Raw genomic sequence first — 16,989 nt, 5'->3', positions numbered from 1 at the left:
ATGTTTATTTACGTTATATTTATATCCTGCCCATTCTATGCAGACTCAAGGCGGCTAACAGCATCTCTCTCTCGCTCTCTCTCTCGGCTTGGCTTCGCGAACGAAGATTTAAGAAGGGTGCAATAGTCCACGTTTGCTGCAGGCTCGCTGGTGGCTGACAAGACCAATGTGGGACAGGCAGGTCCGGCCACAGCGGCTGCAGGGAAAAGTCTGATTTAGGGTTGGTCCTGTAGCAGTGCGATTCTTCCTCAGTCTCCGTTTGTCCTCAAGACCAGCTATGCGTGTGTTCTCAAAGGAAGAGACAGCCTGGTGGATGGTGTGCCTCCATGCTTTGCGATCTGAGGCTAGGTCAGACCACTGGTGATGGTTGATGTGACAGGTGCTAAGGGATTTCTTCAAGGAGTCCTTGTACCTCTTCTTTGGTGCCCCTCTATTTCGATGGCCGGTGGAGAGTTCGCCATACAGGGCAATCTTGGGAAGGCGGTGGTTTTCCATCCTAGAAATATGCCCTGCCCAGCGCAGCTGCGTCTTCAACAGCAGTGCCTCGATGCTGGTAACCTCTGCCCGCTTGAGGACTTCAGTGTTGGTCACAAAGTCACTCCAGTGGATGTTGAGGGTGGTGCGAAGGCAGCGCTGATGAAAGCGCTCAAGGAGTCGCAGGTGATGACGGTATAAAACCCACGATTCGGAGCCATAGATGAGGGTTGTCATCACAACCGCTTTGTAAACATTGATCTTTGTGCCTTTTTTCAGATGCTTGTTGCTCCACACTCTTTTGTGCAGTCGGCCAAATGCACGGTTTGCCTTTGCCAGCCTGTTGTCAATCTCCTTGTCGATCTTGGCATCTGAGGAGATGATGCACCCCAGGTAGCTGAACTGCTGGACTGTCTTCAGAACTGATTCACCCACAGTGATGCAGGGAGGGTGATAATCTTCCTGGGGTGCAGGCTGGTGGAGAACTTCTGTCTTCTTCAGACTAACTTCTAGGCCGAATAGCTTGGCAGCCTCTGCAAAGCAGGACGTCATATGCTGCAGAGCTGATACCGAGTGGGAGACGAGTGCAGCATCATCAGCAAACAGTAGCTCTCGGATGAGTTTTTCCATTGTCTTGGAGTGTGCCTTTAGTCGCCTCAGGTTGAACAGGCTGCCATCGGTGCGATAGCGGATGTAGACACCATCGTCCTCATCTAGATCTACTGCGGCTCTTTGAAGCATCATGCTAAAGAAGATCGTAAAGAGAGTTGGCGCGAGAACGCAGCCTTGCTTTACACCTGTGCCTATTGGGAAGGGCTCCGAGAGGTCGTTGCAGTGTCTGACTTGGCCTCGCTGGTCTTCGTGTAGCTGGATGATCATGCTGAGGAACCTTGGGGGACATCCTAAACGTTCCAAGATTTGCCACAGGCCTTTCCTGCTAACGGTATCGAAAGCTTTGGTAAGGTCAACAAAAGTCACATACAGACCCTTGTTCTGTTCCCTGCATTTCTCTTGGAGCTGCCTGAGAACAAATACCATGTCGGTGGTGCTCCTGTTAGCTCTGAAGCCGCACTGGCTCTCTGGGAGGAGTTCTTCTGCAATGGTGGGCAACAGTCTGTTCAGGAGTATTCTGGCAAGGATTTTGCCTGCGATGGAGAGCAGGGTTATCCCCCGGTAGTTGGAGCAGTCTGACTTTTCCCCTTTGTTCTTGTATAGGGTGATGATGATTGCATCGCGAAAGTCCTGTGGTAATTTGCCTTGTTCCCAGCAGGTGACAAGTACTTTGTGAAGTGAGCTATGTAGTACTGTGCCCCCATGCTTCCAGATCTCTGGTGGAATTCCATCAACTCCTGCTGCCTTGCCACTTTTCAGTTGCTTGATGGCTTTAACAGTCTCTTCTAGGGTGGGGATCTCATCCAACTCTGTTTTCACCGGTTGAAGTGGGGTGAGGTGGATTGCTGAATCTTGAACTACGCGGTTGGCACTGAAGAGAACCTGAAAATACTCCGACCACCGGTTCAGTATGGATGCCTTGTCTGTGAGGAGCACTTGGCCGTCTGCACTATGCAAGGGACTCTGAGCCTGATATGATGGACCATATACTGCCTTCAGGGCTTCGTAGAACCCTCTTAAATCACCAGTGTCTGCACACAGCTGGGTTCTCTCTGCAAGCTTGGTCCACCACTCGTTCTGAATGTCTCGAAGCTTGCGCTGGAGGTTGCTACATGCAGCGCGAAAGGTTGCTTTTTTCCCGGGACAGGAGGGCTGAGCAAGATGTGCTTGGTAGGCAGATCTCTTTTTTGCCAGTAATTCTTGGATCTCTTGATTGTTCTCATCAAACCAGTCCTTGTTCTTCCTTGTGGAGAACCCGAGGACTTCTTCAGAGATCTGCAGGACGGTAGTTTTTAGGTGTTCCCAGAGTGCTTCTGGAGAAGGGTCTGTGGGGCAACTGAGGTCCTCAATTCTTGACTGGAGTTTTGCCTGGAAGGCAGCTTTAACTTTGGCTGACTGGAGGCTGCCAACCTGAAACTTCCTCTGAGGGATACCTCCTCTCCTGGGTGTGGGTTTAAAGTGAAGACGGAGATTGCAGCGTACAAGACGATGATCCGTATGACATTCTGCGCTGGGCATTACTCGGGTGTGTAAGACATCTCGAAGGTCTCTCTGGCGCACCAGAATGTAGTCGATAAGGTGCCAATGCTTGGACCGTGGGTGCATCCAGGTTGTCTTCAGACTGTTCTTCTGCTGGAAGATAGTGTTGGTGATGGTGAGCTGGTGCTCCATGCAGAATTCTAGCAGGAGGCGCCCGTTGTCATTGCAGTTGCCAATGCCGTGTTTGCCAAGTACTCCTTTCCAGGCTTCCGAGTCTTTACCTACTCTGGCATTGAAGTCGCCAAGGATGATCACCTTGTCCTCTGTAGGGGTCTTCCGTACGAGGTTGCGTAGATCAGCATAGAACTTGTTCTTTTCTGCAGGATCTGCTTGAAGGGTTGGGGCATACACACTGAAGAGTGTTGCATGCTGCTTGTTTTGAAGTGGGAGGCGCATGGACATGATGCGATCTGAGTGACCTGTTGGCAGGTTTTCGAGTTTGGAGGCAATGGAGTTCCTGACCATGAAGCCAACGCCAGAAAGGCGGCTCTCAGCCTTTGACTTACCCGACCAGTAGAGGGTATAGCCAGCACCGTGTTCTTGAAGACTACCTTCCTCAGGGAAACGGACCTCACTGAGAGCTGCTATGTCGATATTCAACCTGAGAAGTTCGTGGGCAACTAGAGCAGAGCGTCGTTCAGGGCGACCACTGCCTACTGTGTCAAGCATACCAGCATAAAATACACAATAATAAGCAATATTAAAGCAATAAAACAATCAAATAAATTGCAATGATGCTGCTTCAGGTGGATCATATAATATTTTCCTTTCTCAGCTTATACAGATCCTAGGCAGTTAGTACTAAAGCACGATAGATCCAGATGTGGTGGCAGCCCTTTCCCATTAGATGTTATATGCCATCCAAAACAGTTCAGTCTTATAGGCCCTGCTGAATTGTGATAAGTCCTACAGGGCCCTGATGGCTTCTGGGAGGGTGTTCCAAAGTATTGGGGCCACAACCGAGAAGGCTTTTGCTCCAGTGGAATTAAGCCTAGCCTCTTTTAGCTCAGGGACAGCCATAAGATTTTGAGAGCTTGATCACAGTGCTCTTTGGGGAGAATGTGGGGCAAGGTGGTCCCGCAGATAGGTAGGTCCTAGGCCAGGGGTGGGGAACCTTTTTTCTGCCAAGGGCCATATGGATATTTATAACATCATTCGCAGGCCATAAAAAATTATCAACTTAAAAACAGTGCTCCGCCAAGGGAGAACGATTCAGGCCGGCAAAATTAATGCAAATAATTGTTCTTCTATTTGAAGTCATGTGGGGAGAGCCTAATCTGGCACACACACATGGCCCGCCGCCCTAGGCAAATGCATAGTTCCAGGGCTTTTCTGTGGGAAAAGCCAAGCAGGAACTCAGTAGCATATTAGACCACATCCCCTAATATTAGCATATTAGGTCACACACTCATTAGCATATTAGGCCACACGATCTGGGATAATCAAGTGCAAACTGAACTGTGACTAACTTTTCCAGGCCCTGCAGCAATTCTCACCAGCCTGCCAGGCCCTGGGGAGGCTGCTGCACAGCACAGCTGGGCCCCACGATCCTCGCTGGTCAGCCAGGCCCCAGGGAGGCTGCCACATGGCTCAGTTCGGTCCAGCAATCCCCAAGGGCCACACCAAGTGACCTCGAGGGCCGCATATGGCCCTCGGGATGGAGGTTCCCCACCCCTGGCCTAGGCCATGTAGGGCTTTGAAGGTTAATACCAGGACCTTGAAATGGATTTGGTATGCAACAGGCAGCAAGTGCAGCGCTCTCAGCATAGGCTGAATGTGCTTCTGCCAGGGAAGCCCCATTAGTAGCCTGGCTGCAGCATTCTTCACCAGCTGCAGCTTCTGAATCTGAGTTAAGGGCAGCCCCATGTAGGGCAGCCCCAACTGATCCTGTTTCTTCTTGCTTAGCTAGCATGCTGTTGTGTGTCAGACATCTGCTGCACCTTCACCCATCAAGCTCTGTGAGTGTTGGATATAATGAACAGATACTACTAGCTGCCACTCAGTTACCCCTAACCACAAGAACTGAATGAGAGCAACAAAGGAAGCCATTCGTAAGACCAAAATGTGCAGTTAGACACATAATGTAAATTTCCAATGCATTTTCAGATTCATCCTCTGGAATTTTTCTAAGATAGGCACATGGAATTTGTCCTGGTGAAACAAATTCCAATGGATTACCAAACTTTTGGCAGAAACAAAACTGAACCTTGGAGCACTTTAAAGACCAACATGGTAAAAAAAAATCCAAGTGTCAGTAGCAGGTACATCAAGATGAGTGTGTGCTGTGTTAGAGCAGTGGACTCTAATCTGGAGAACTGGGTTTAATTCCCCACTCTTCCACATTAAGTCAGCTGGGTGACCTTGGGTCAGTCACAGTTCTCTCAGAGCTCTCTCAGCCCCACCCACCTCACAAAGTGTCTGTTGTGGGGAGTGGAAGAGAGGGCAATTGTAAGCTGCTCTGAGACTCCTTCAGGTACTGAAGATCAGGATATAAACTTCCAGGCTACGTTGTCTTGCTAACAGGTGGATTAGCAAGCTCTCCTGCTTGTGACTCCCCCTGATCGGGCAGGGGGAGGGGTGTCATGGATCTGACACCCCCAAAGAAACCCTGGGAGGGTCTCTTAGGCATGGGGCTTTCACAGTGGAACAGGGGCGCAACAGCTGTTGCTCCTGTTCCTTCTGTGTGCTCTGAAGCTCTTCCCGTCGCGACCGCTAATACAGCAACAAGAGACGAACGCTTGACTGCTTGCCTTTCTTTTCTCTAACAAGCTTTTGATCTATCAACCCTCTATCTCAAGCACGACAAATCTGCAATGCAAGTAAGTTTGCTTTCAATTGCCAAACGCTAATGGGTCTTTTAAATATTCTAATAACTTAGTAGTTCAAAGGAAGGGAAAGAGATCGATGTATCTAATTTCCCTGTGAATGAGGCCGTGGAAAGTCAAAGAACATCTTTAAACACTGGAAACAATTTGAATTAATCAGAATATGGACATTTAAATCGACCCAGATCATAATTGGATATTTGTTAAAGAGACTATTATTTGGCTGCAATATGGTCTGAACAAAATGAGATACCTGTTAGAGGGATTTTTCCTTGTTGTCTGATCTGAAATTCATACATTAACATCTAAAACTTCAGTTGGAGGAGACTGAGAAGGACAGGCTGTCTGGGACTCTGAGCTACTGTTTAATCAGGATTAATAGACTGAGTTTGCTGACAGAGAAAAATGGCTTTGCCAAGCGAAATTTCTTATAAAAAAGAAATTTTGAACAGTTTAAAATCTCTGAGGCAAGATCTTGGTTTATTGGCTGAGAAGCAAATGGCAGCTTTTTTGCTGGAAGCTAGCAAAATCTCAAATCTACATGAGCAGAGTGCTAAAGAGAACCTGGTGATGTCTGTGGAATCAAAATGGGAGACTGAGCTGTTGGGAAATCAACAAAAGAAAATTAAAATGGAATCTTGTGGCGCATTTAAAAAAGAGGACCGGAACTGGAGACTGCCTCAAGCTAGGTTGAGAGGAACAAAGGCTGTGGAATTTTTCTTATCTCCTTTGAGAAGGATGACTGCTTTAAGAAGTGAGAAGATGTATTTCAACCAGAAAATCATGATGTGGAAATCTTTCAGAAAGAAGACTCTCCTGAATTAGACTTTTCAGTGGATAGCTGGACATGGACTCTGTAAGAAATTATGATATGTGAAATTAGAAGGTTAAGCGAAAAAAAATTTTCCTTTTGTTTTTGTTTATTTTGGGGCTATAATAAGCTGTCTTGCTTAAAACAATATGGATTTAAAAGTTAAAGGGACAAAACGTTTTTGAAAAGAATTTTATGTAAAAATAATCTTTTTAGATTAATTTTTAATTAGACAGATAACGTAATTTCTTGACAAAATGCTGAACTTGTTTTCAATAGATAATGATATTAGTTTCTATGTTTGTTATAGATATGGGCAATTTTACGAGTTAATCTATAACTCAGGAGATTAATTTCTTTCTAGTAAGAAGGGTTTCCTGAAATGTTTTTATTTTGGATAGTTGCGTAGGTTATGCTCAATAAGAACAGGTTTGAGATTTTGATTTTTGGGTCATAAAAAGTTATTTTTCCTAGCCCAATAGGGATACAAGAGGTGGATTAATTGTTAAAAAGGTAGACAATACAGATGTTATGTAAACTGCTAGATTTGTTTTTGTTAATAAAGTCTCTCAGGAGAAACTGTTTATATTGAAATAGGCATAATACCAGGTTGTATCTTTTTTAGTTTTTTTTAAGAAGATATGAATTTTTCGCATCTCTGTTAATGAGACTGATAAATTAGTTGGTTTTTTTTAACAAGGTTAAGCCAAAGTAGTAAGTTTTGTGCTGAGACTGCTCTGACTTGTTCAGATTTATATGTGTTGAAGAACTGTTTAGACTTGTATTGCAAATAATAGTTTGGTAAATATGTTTTATAATGGAAGATAAAGATGACAAAATATATGGAGAATTTTATACTTGCAGGTAGAACGAATTGGATATTTTATTTGGAGGTAGACTTAAAATTGATGTATTTTTCCTTTCCCCCTCCCGCCTTTCCCATTCTGTATATGCCCTCCCCCTCTCCCCTTTTCTTTTTCTTGTTTGTATCAGTGCTTATGCATGTCTGAGTATACTGCCCTGGTTATTTAACTATCATTAGCCTGGACCCCTTCAGCAATGGACTACAGAGAAAATGAGAATGATTTTTTTTTTACAATTTTGAAAATATAGTCTGAATAAATATTTTGAGGAAGACGGGCTCAGTGAAAACAGTTTATTTTGCATTGTTTGTGAAAAGGCATTCCCAAGAATAAAGCTTATTTCTAGCGGCAACAAAATGGCTGGGTGGCTTCTTCTAGATCTAATAAATAGTTCTCAGCCAGGCTGAAAGTCCTGTCTGCCAAGTTGCATTCTTTACATACTGTATTAATAAGAACAGGCATATTGGGCTGTGCCTTGCAAATTATCTCTCTGCCATCATAAGGCTTGCACAGATTATGCATTTTCAGAGATGTGGGGAAAACTATTACCCTGATATTATGCTCTTTAACATTTTGATTGTCTTACAAAATTAACAAGTTCCCTTAATAGTATTCACAATAACAGCAGTCTTGCAGAAATAAGCAACTTTTGAGGAAACTCTCTCTTCTCCCCCTCCTTATATTGCCTTCTCTTCTTGCCTGGACTATTGATGTTCCTCAGGTATGGCATCTGCATTGATTTCTCTTCCTCCCTTAGCTCTTCACCTTCACTGACATCTATTTGCTCTCACTTTCACCCATGTACCTCAAAGCCCCAGCTTACTGTATTTACATTCCAGTCTTCTCAGTTTCCTTTTCTCTATATATTCCCAGGGTGGTGATAGGGGAGCAAGCATCCCAGAGGCACTCTCTTAGTTGTGGGGTGCCGCAGGGAGCGGTCCTATCCCCGATGCTATTTAATATCTATATGCGCCTCCTTGCCCAGATTGTCAGGAGGTACGGACTGGGTTGCCATCAATATGCGGATGACACCCAGCTCTATCTATTGATGGGTGGCCAGTCTGACTGTACCCTGGAAAAATCTAGACCTGGCGTTAGAAGCCGTGGCTTCTTGGCTCAGACTGAGTCGGCTGAAATTGAATCCGACGAAGATGGAGGTTCTCTACCTGGGTCGAGGCGGTCCGGGGAGAGAGATCCAGCTGCCGGCCCTTGACGGGGTACCACTGATACCGGTCCCTAAGGTCAAGAGCTTAGGCGTGCTTCTTGAGTCCTCCCTTACAATGGAGGCCCAGGTAGCAGCCACTGTTAGATCTGCCTTTTTTCATCTTCGGCAAGCGTGGCAGCTGGCCCCTTACCTGGAGCGCAACGACTTAGCGACGGTAATCCATGCTATGGTCACCTCAAGAATAGATCACTGTAATGCTCTCTACATGGGGCTACCCTTGATGCTAACCCGGAGACTACAACTAGTGCAGAACGCTGCGGCACGGCTGTTAATGGGGCTGCCGCGACGGGAGCACATTCAGCCAGTTTGGTGTAGTGGTTAAGTGTGCATACTCTTATCTGGGAGAACCGGGTTTGATTCCCCACTTCTCCACTTGCACCTGCTAGCATGGCCTTGGGTCAGCCATAGCTCTGGCAGAGGTTGTCCTTGAAAGGGCAGCTGCTGTGAGAGCCCTCTCCAGCCCCACCCACCTCACAGGGTGTCTGTTGTGGGAGGGGGAAGGTAAAGGAGATTGTGAACCGCTCTGAGACTCTTCGGAGTGGAGGGCGGGATATAAATCCAATATCTTCTTCTTCTTCTTCAGTGCTGAGAGAGCTGCACTGTTTGCCTGTTGTGTTCCGAGTTCGCTTCAAGGTGTTGGTATTAACCTTTAAAGCCCTCTATGGTCAGGGACCTGCATATCTACGGGACCGCCTTTCCCCATATATCCGCCAGAGAGCACTGCGATCAGGGACAAAAAATCTGTTGTCTGCCCCTGGCCCCAAAGAAGCCAGGCTGTGTATGACGAGATCCAGGGCTTTTTCGGTGGCAGCACCAGAACTTTGGAACACCCTCCCAGAAGCCATAAGGGCCCTGTGGGATTTGTCTGCATTCCGCAGGGCCTGTAAGACCGAATTGTTTAAACAGGCTTTTGCGGTTTGATTGAAAAAGGGCTGCCACCGGACATCCTACAGAATGCTGGCGATCATAGTCGAGAAGTCAATACCGCCTATACTGGACTGAAATAGCGCTATAGAATGGTTTTAAAGTTGATATATGTAAATTATGGTTTTATATGTTTTATTGGATTGATTGTTTTTTATGATGTTGTAAGCTGCCCTGAGTCCGCTTGCGGAGAGGGCGGGATATAAATGGAAAGTAATAAAATAAAATAAAAATTTAAATCCCTTTCCTCCTCAAGCACTTTGCATAAATAACATTTATATATATCATTTCCACAATATCAACACCTTATTTTGGACCATTCATGTACTTTCTCTGGCTGTTCTTCCTTTGAAGAAGGAAGAATTATCTGGCTAGACAAACTCTGGCAGAGACCAGCAGACACACATTTTGTTTAATGAAATTAGGAATTCAGGAGCACCTAACTACCTTGCCCAAGGAGTGCTATGTATACAGCTTTACCCTCAGCAAGGAAGTGGTATTTAAGAAATAGCCAAGGGATTACAGGGTGAAATATGATTTTCAGCTACATGGGAAATTAATCTTTTCTTCAACTGTGTCAGCTGGTTTGAAGCCTTCTTTACGTGCACATTCAGAAGCAAAGGGACGATTTCCATGTGGTACAAAACTAGGCCGCATATGCAAGCATTACTCTGTGGGTTGCTTAAAGGCAGTTTTGCTCAAATGGCCCCAACTCCATGAGCACGCTGCAATTGCTCCACACAGAAGTGGGTTCCATCTGCTTCAGCGGGGAGGGCGGGATACAAATCAAATAAAAATAAAATAAAAACAAGTAACTATGAGGGGGCCTAAACCAGGCTTGGAATTGAGGGTCCCAACCTATCTCATTTATGCTACACTGTTCCTTGGGATTCTAGTTTACCCTCAATGTTAGTGTCTGTAGGAAACAACCAGATGATGCCATTTGGAAAGCAGTGTCAATATCCAGCTCCATTTCTGCTTTTCATCTGAACAGTGGTGGTGTATGTGACAGATGTGTTGTAAAGTCCCTTCATTCAGTCATGACCTAGACAAGGTTAAAGTTTTGTGGGTAGGTGTTCCAGTTGATCTGGGATATTTCATTCTGTTATAGACTTGAGTTCCACTAGCCTTTATGGAGAAAGCAGCTTAAGGGTGTTTTTACATCTGGCCATTCCTTTAGATGTGCATGTGACATGAGCACCTTTCATCAGTTTTGCTTGGTACACCACTGCAACCTCTCCTGAGCAGGGATAGCTTCACATTTACCTTCTCAGCAATGGTCATCTTAGATTACTGCAACATCTTAATTACTGAATATAGGTGGCTACTAATGAAGACTACTCAAGACACAGCAGCCAGTTCAAAATAGAACATCTATGCTGCTGAGATTTCTTAGTTATCTAACCACTACCGAAAGCTGTTCACAGATTTATTTCCAGTCACAGTTTGAAATCATATATAGTATTGACTTGTACTAAAAAGCTGAAAAACCACTTGTTGCATACAAATCCGCCCCTCAGTCAATAGCAAATGAACATTCTTCCAGTGCTCCTGCCCTCCAATGGCAAAGTGGGTCATAACAGGAGATGGGGCCTTTTCTGTGGGAGGCACACTTATTTCTATCTTCTGGTAACAAGAAAAGACCATCTTATTTGTCCAAGCTTTTGCCCAATTTCTGACGCTGTACTCAAGACAGTTTATACAGCAGCATAAAGGAAAGAGGAAAACCAAAACAGATGTATCAGTTCTTACGTAATTATTACAGAAAGACTAGATGGAACAACACAGAATTCTGGGAGGGCTGGAGCCAATGGAGTAGAGTTTTATCCACTGCTCATTAGCTTGATTGCTGTTTTATGGGAAATTGTCACATTTCTGTTAGCCACTTGACTAAATTAAAATTTAGAATATTTGCTCTATCTTTAGATAATTAAAACAGTTGATTCATAGACAGATTCTAAATTCATTGCTGGTTTTGGCACAACATAGTCCTGCTTTGGACCAGAGGCAAAATTTGATGTGTTTTACTATGAAGGAAAGTGGTGCTATTTTATGCTTCTCTTTAAAATGGAGTAGGCATCAACTACATTCCACAAGACTTTTAAAAGCCAAGACATGAGCAAGCACCACAGAACTACAGCTTGTACAGGTATATACTTTCAAAGGTAACTACTTAACAGTAAGATTTGCATGGGACTTCAAGTTATGGTAGATATATAAAACTCTCCCTAATTTCAGAATGTCAAAAAAACAGATACAGTTGACAAAAATGAAGTGTTATGTTTTACTCTTTTACATAAAATTCAGAAAATATCCTTCAGGAATTGGCTTAAATCATGGAATGATGGTAGATCCAACTCTTCCGCCAACAGCATCAAATCATGAAAATTGTTACTTTAGTCTGCTTTCCAGTGCAGTCTCTTGAGTCTTTTAACAAAAAAAAAAAGCTACTCTTGGGGAGAAATTGTGTGACCTAAGCAACTGCCATGAGAAATAAGCTAAAATACGCACACATACATCACATGCACTTGTGATATAAACTAAAGAATGCAGGAGACTATAACCAACTTCCTGTTCTTTGTGCCTCTTGCTGCGAACCACATGCCACGTTGTTCCTGAAGGTTCATTAAGCCTTTTGAAAGGCAAAAGATGCACCGAGAAGGGAGAAAGGGTGAAAATATGTTCCCATTCATGGAAGAGGTGGACCCAATCTAATTTTAATCCAATTCTTAACTCATAGAGGGTTATTTTCCAAGATCACATTTTCTTTTTTAAACACATACTTTATTGTAGCACAGCTGAGAAAGTTTTTGCATCTCAAAATAAGTATTTGATAACTGGTGTGGGGAAAAACTTTTTTACAACACCACTGGCTAGTTTACACTTTTGCCATTGAATTAGTGCAGCATTGTTTCTGAATTATCATTGAATTAGTGCAGCTAGTGGTTCTGCCCACTGCTTAATTCAAACTTGTGCAAATTGTTGAATGAAACAAAACTGAATTCAGTTCAAAAAGTCGGAACATATGTGTTTACATGTCCATTTTAGATTTTGACAAGTTTTGCAAACAAAAGGCTAACATGTCTTAGAATTCTCATAATACTGGCTAGGTCTGTCTTCCAACAGTCATTGCCAATGAAAGCATAAATTAGCTCTATGTTCTCATTAGTTCATCCATCAGGGCAAGTTTAGGCAATTCTGAGGACAATCAAACTAGCTCAATCCAAGACAAACTTGTGTTTTCATGATCAAGTAGTTATCTTCCAATTACTCTATTCCATGTGATCATGACCCATTTCACTGCCAGATCAAATCCTGTGCAATTGCTTCTCGTTACTGCAAATGGCAATTCAAGTGGTATTTCCATTTTCAAGTATCCTTTACAGCTCAAATACTGGTTTTAATTGAACATCATGTAGAGAAAACTGTTTGGTGACACTGTAGGTACTAACAAACCTAAATCTAGGAAGATGCATGCTATTCCTTTTACTAAAGTGTTTTCCAAAATCTATGTGAGCACCCCATTACTGAGAGCCAGTGATATGTAGCAAAGTATTGGACTTGGAAGGCAAGGATTAAACTCTTTGCTCACCTGTGATGCTCACTTCAGGAAATTTGTGGTGTAAATAAAACTGGATAACTCCATGCTAAGGGGCTCCTAAAGGAAGCCTGAGATGCAAATACAATTAAGAGTTTTTAAGCACAGTCAAGGCACAGGAACTAGTCTTCCCTCATAACACAGCATGTATGTTGCAGAATTGTCGGATGCATCTGACTGCTCAAGCTGCAGTATTTCGTTGAAGGGAAGATTCTTCTTCCCTTATCCCTCCTGCTAATGTCTCTCCACTGCTTCTAGAAATGCTATAATAAAAGCACCTGCCTAGTGGACAGTTCTCTGGACACGCAACTCTCCTTTATGTCTACAACACTGTTTAGTACCTCTAGCCCTCACTGGCCTAATCAAGTACAGAAGCAAACATACATGTTTCTTAGAAAATCCACAGTAATGAGCAGACAGGCTACACTATCCTTTCTTTGCAAACTTTTACAACTCTGGACTAAATCTCCTATAATTTTATTGTTTGAAAAAGAGAAAAACAGCTCATTCTACCATATCAAACCTCTCCTGTCTCCCTTCGAGTCATAGTACATGACTACTACTTGTAACTAGATTTTGGCCAGTACAAATGTAGCCATAAAAGGAAAGGTTGGGTTCTCTTCATCTGGATAAGCTCGGTTTCCTGAATATCCAACATACTATGTCGTGACAAGTTCTGTATTGTAAATACAGTAATAAATACTCATACACTAACTTATAATTCAACTGCTAGTTTTCCACTCACATTGGCCAAATGTGTTAAGCTGAACTTGGACATCCATACAAATATATTGAGTGGCCTGTATCTCTAGATCGCAGTTCCCCAACATGGTTCCCACAGACACCATAGTTCTCATAGACAACTTTCCTGATACCCACCAATTGTTTTTAGAAAGTATGTGCTTTCGCCCAGGACACCTTCTGATTGACCACTGGAGATCTAATGGGCTGTGCATATTCTTTATAAGTTACTTCAGCAGCAGCTGCCACCACAGCACAAGGATCTTCACAATGTGACTGAAGAGAAGCTGTGTGTATGCAAGACAGTATTTCAAAACAATATGTTAATTTTAAAAGGCATTTTGTCAGACAGAGCTTTTGGCTGAAATGCTGAACAGCTACTTAGTCGAGTAGCATAACCTCACTGCCTAATATTTTGTGGCTGGCTCTGCCTCCTGTGGCAGTCATTTTGTGATTGTGCCCACCATCCAGTGCCAGCATTCCAAGGGTGTCTGCACACTCAAAAAGGCTGGGGACCCCTTCTTTAGATCAGGTGGATATCGTCTGTTTACTGCTGCACAAATGGAAGAACAATAAACCAAATCATCTTAAAAGCACATAAAACAAGAGGGTGTGTTTTGGAAGTCCTCTACTTCAGTGTGCAATTCAGTTAAAAGCAAACCAAAGTTGTTGAAAGAAGTCCTTCCTTTTCCCATTAAGAATCAGAATGCCACAGCTATATTTAAACAAATTTTATTAACATAGTCAAGCAGTGATTAACATTCACATCTATTGTCACATCATACAAATGTAAATACAAAATTACTACATTACAATATATATTCTCTGCATGATCCAAAATATTTGGTGGCCCCAGAAAACTCTTTAGAATTCAGCAGCTTATCAAAAATCAAAATAATATTCTATTTAAAATGAAGTTGTGGTAGCACAGAGGCAGACAAAAATCAATTTCATACAATTGCAGAAGGATATGTTTGAAGGGAATATTCTAACACGTACAGAAAACACATCCAACTTAAAGCTTTCAAGCAACTCATACAACCTAAGTTGTCAGCAGAAAGTTCTGTCTGTTTTGCTGCTTCAGCTATTGTTAGTGCATCCAATTCTAACAATTAATTTTAGGACAGTTAAGAGTTAGCAAGGAGAAGAATTCCTGACAAAATCCTTGGGTGGGTGGGAGAGCTCTTTGAGTTTTAGAGGAGGAGTGCCCTTAAAATCTTCCTGGGTATTTCTAGTTTTGCTGCATGCCCAAAAGGAGACCTCTATTCTTAAATGGATTTACATGTAAGAAGAAAACATAACATATTACAACATCAGTGCAGAAACTGATTTGTAAATGTAACTGTCTGGCTTAAAAGTGCATTTGTCCACCAAAACAAATAGTTGAAGGTTTATAGAACTGTTCTAGTTTCCCCATCTTTCTCTCTCACACACAGACACAATTTCAGCTCAGTCACTTACTGAAAGAAAGCTACAAAGTATGCCCTTATTAATATTTCATTCAGAAAAGCCTATCAATCAATTGCTCAGACAAACAGAAATGAGCAAATGCCAGCTGTGGACATCATTCTGGACCAAAAAGCATCTGAAATTCGAGTGCAGTGTTGAGTAACTCTGCATTAAAAGTTATAGCTTTATCCATCTTTTCACCTCTAGATGATATTTCCCAAGTAACTCGATACTTATTACAGTACACAATAAATTCATATGCAAATAGCAAAGTATCTTAATATATTACTGCTTGGTATTCAGTAGCTTACAGCAGCATTGAGTCTGATCTGTTAATGTTTACTGCTCAAGACTAAATTAAGAAGTGTTAAGACTCTAGCTACTTACTCTAAAATGTCTAAGCATCTATACATGAAAATATATCAGAAGTATTTACGCTGAGTCAGTCTTCTTTAAAATCAGGAACAAAACTTTGTACTGCATAATATACACTCTTTATGGTGGTTTTAGGCGCTATTATGCACAGACGCATTCTCCTCTTAAGAAGAATGTTTATATATCTTTGTTAATACATTCAATATGAATTAAATAGGTGACTTATATTGAAGCAAAGTCATGGCTGTCCCAAAGTTAATTTAGATATGAGAGTTTAAGACATTAGGCAGTTCCTATATGAAAGACAAACTGGTACACTTAAGACATATTAGAAGCTTCTATCCAAACAAAAAGGGTACAAGAGTATTTACCTGAGATAAAACTAGTATGAATAGTTCTTATCCAAACAACAACAAGCAAACAGCAAGTTTCAACTTTGGAAATCTTCCTACAAGTAGTATAAATCTAATTACACAGTATTTATGTAGTTTAAGTAATTCATGCCAATGCTAAAGAAAAATGCAGAATTATCACAGTGTGTATCAATAGTGTTTTACAAAATTAAAATTGCTTTATGTTTTAAAAAATTCTATTGGCTATGTGTTTCAACACGTTTATTCTTTTTATGCATGTTGCCATGACTGCACCCTCTTAAGTGGCTACAGATCCGCCAAACTGTACTTACTTGGAAGCAATTCTCATTGAAATGAATTGTACTTGCTTCCAAGTATGTTTAGGATTAAGATGCAAAACACTGGAATCTAGCTAGTATTATAACTAATACCTATATACCAATTTAGAAAATAATCCTAAGTAAAAAATTTACAAAATTGATTCAGTTCCCTTACATTTCACTTTTAAAGAAATTAAACAAACAATGTAAAGGAGGCTTTCCCCCTTAATAGTCAAAAAACTGTGCTACTAGAAAACCATACCATATTAGACAACTTTTTCTGCAAAAAGAGATGCCTTTAAAATGTTTTAAAATATACTTTCTGTTACCAACTTAGGTTAATCAGCAGCTTTATTCACTGTTAGAATCCTTCAAATGTAGGGGGCCTTGGACAAGAAAACAAAGGCATATACAAAAACAGTAAACACTGACCTCCTGAGGTTTCTACAACAAAAAATATTCAAGTAGAAAATCTACATCACTTAGCAGCGGCTATTTCTGTAGTTTAGCACACTAAGCACTTTTATTTACCGTGTAAGGAGCAGATTTAATAAGCCGTGCTTGTAGCATGCCAAGAGGCAGAGAACACTGGAATGTAACAAAGACAAATGCACAATTCTACTGGTATCAACATTCAGTCAACATTCAAAAACTGTCAAGACTACACAAATAGAAATAAGATGCTTTTATATATCCCATGATGCAATTATATTCAATTTATAACTGTTAGTGTTGTATTAGAACTTTTTACCTCAAATTCTAACCCAAATGGTTTCTGCAAGTGTACAATACTTTAAACAGTATGAGTGATTGTTTGCTCTGAAGCATGAACTCATTAACAAGCATTAGCTGTAATATTGCTTTCTTGTTACTTTTCTGC

This window comes from Heteronotia binoei, chromosome 4 (assembly GCF_032191835.1).
Source record: "Heteronotia binoei isolate CCM8104 ecotype False Entrance Well chromosome 4, APGP_CSIRO_Hbin_v1, whole genome shotgun sequence".
Taxonomy (NCBI): domain Eukaryota; kingdom Metazoa; phylum Chordata; class Lepidosauria; order Squamata; family Gekkonidae; genus Heteronotia; species Heteronotia binoei.
The sequence above is the reverse complement of the archived record's forward strand: the minus strand, read 5'-3'. Positions refer to the sequence as shown.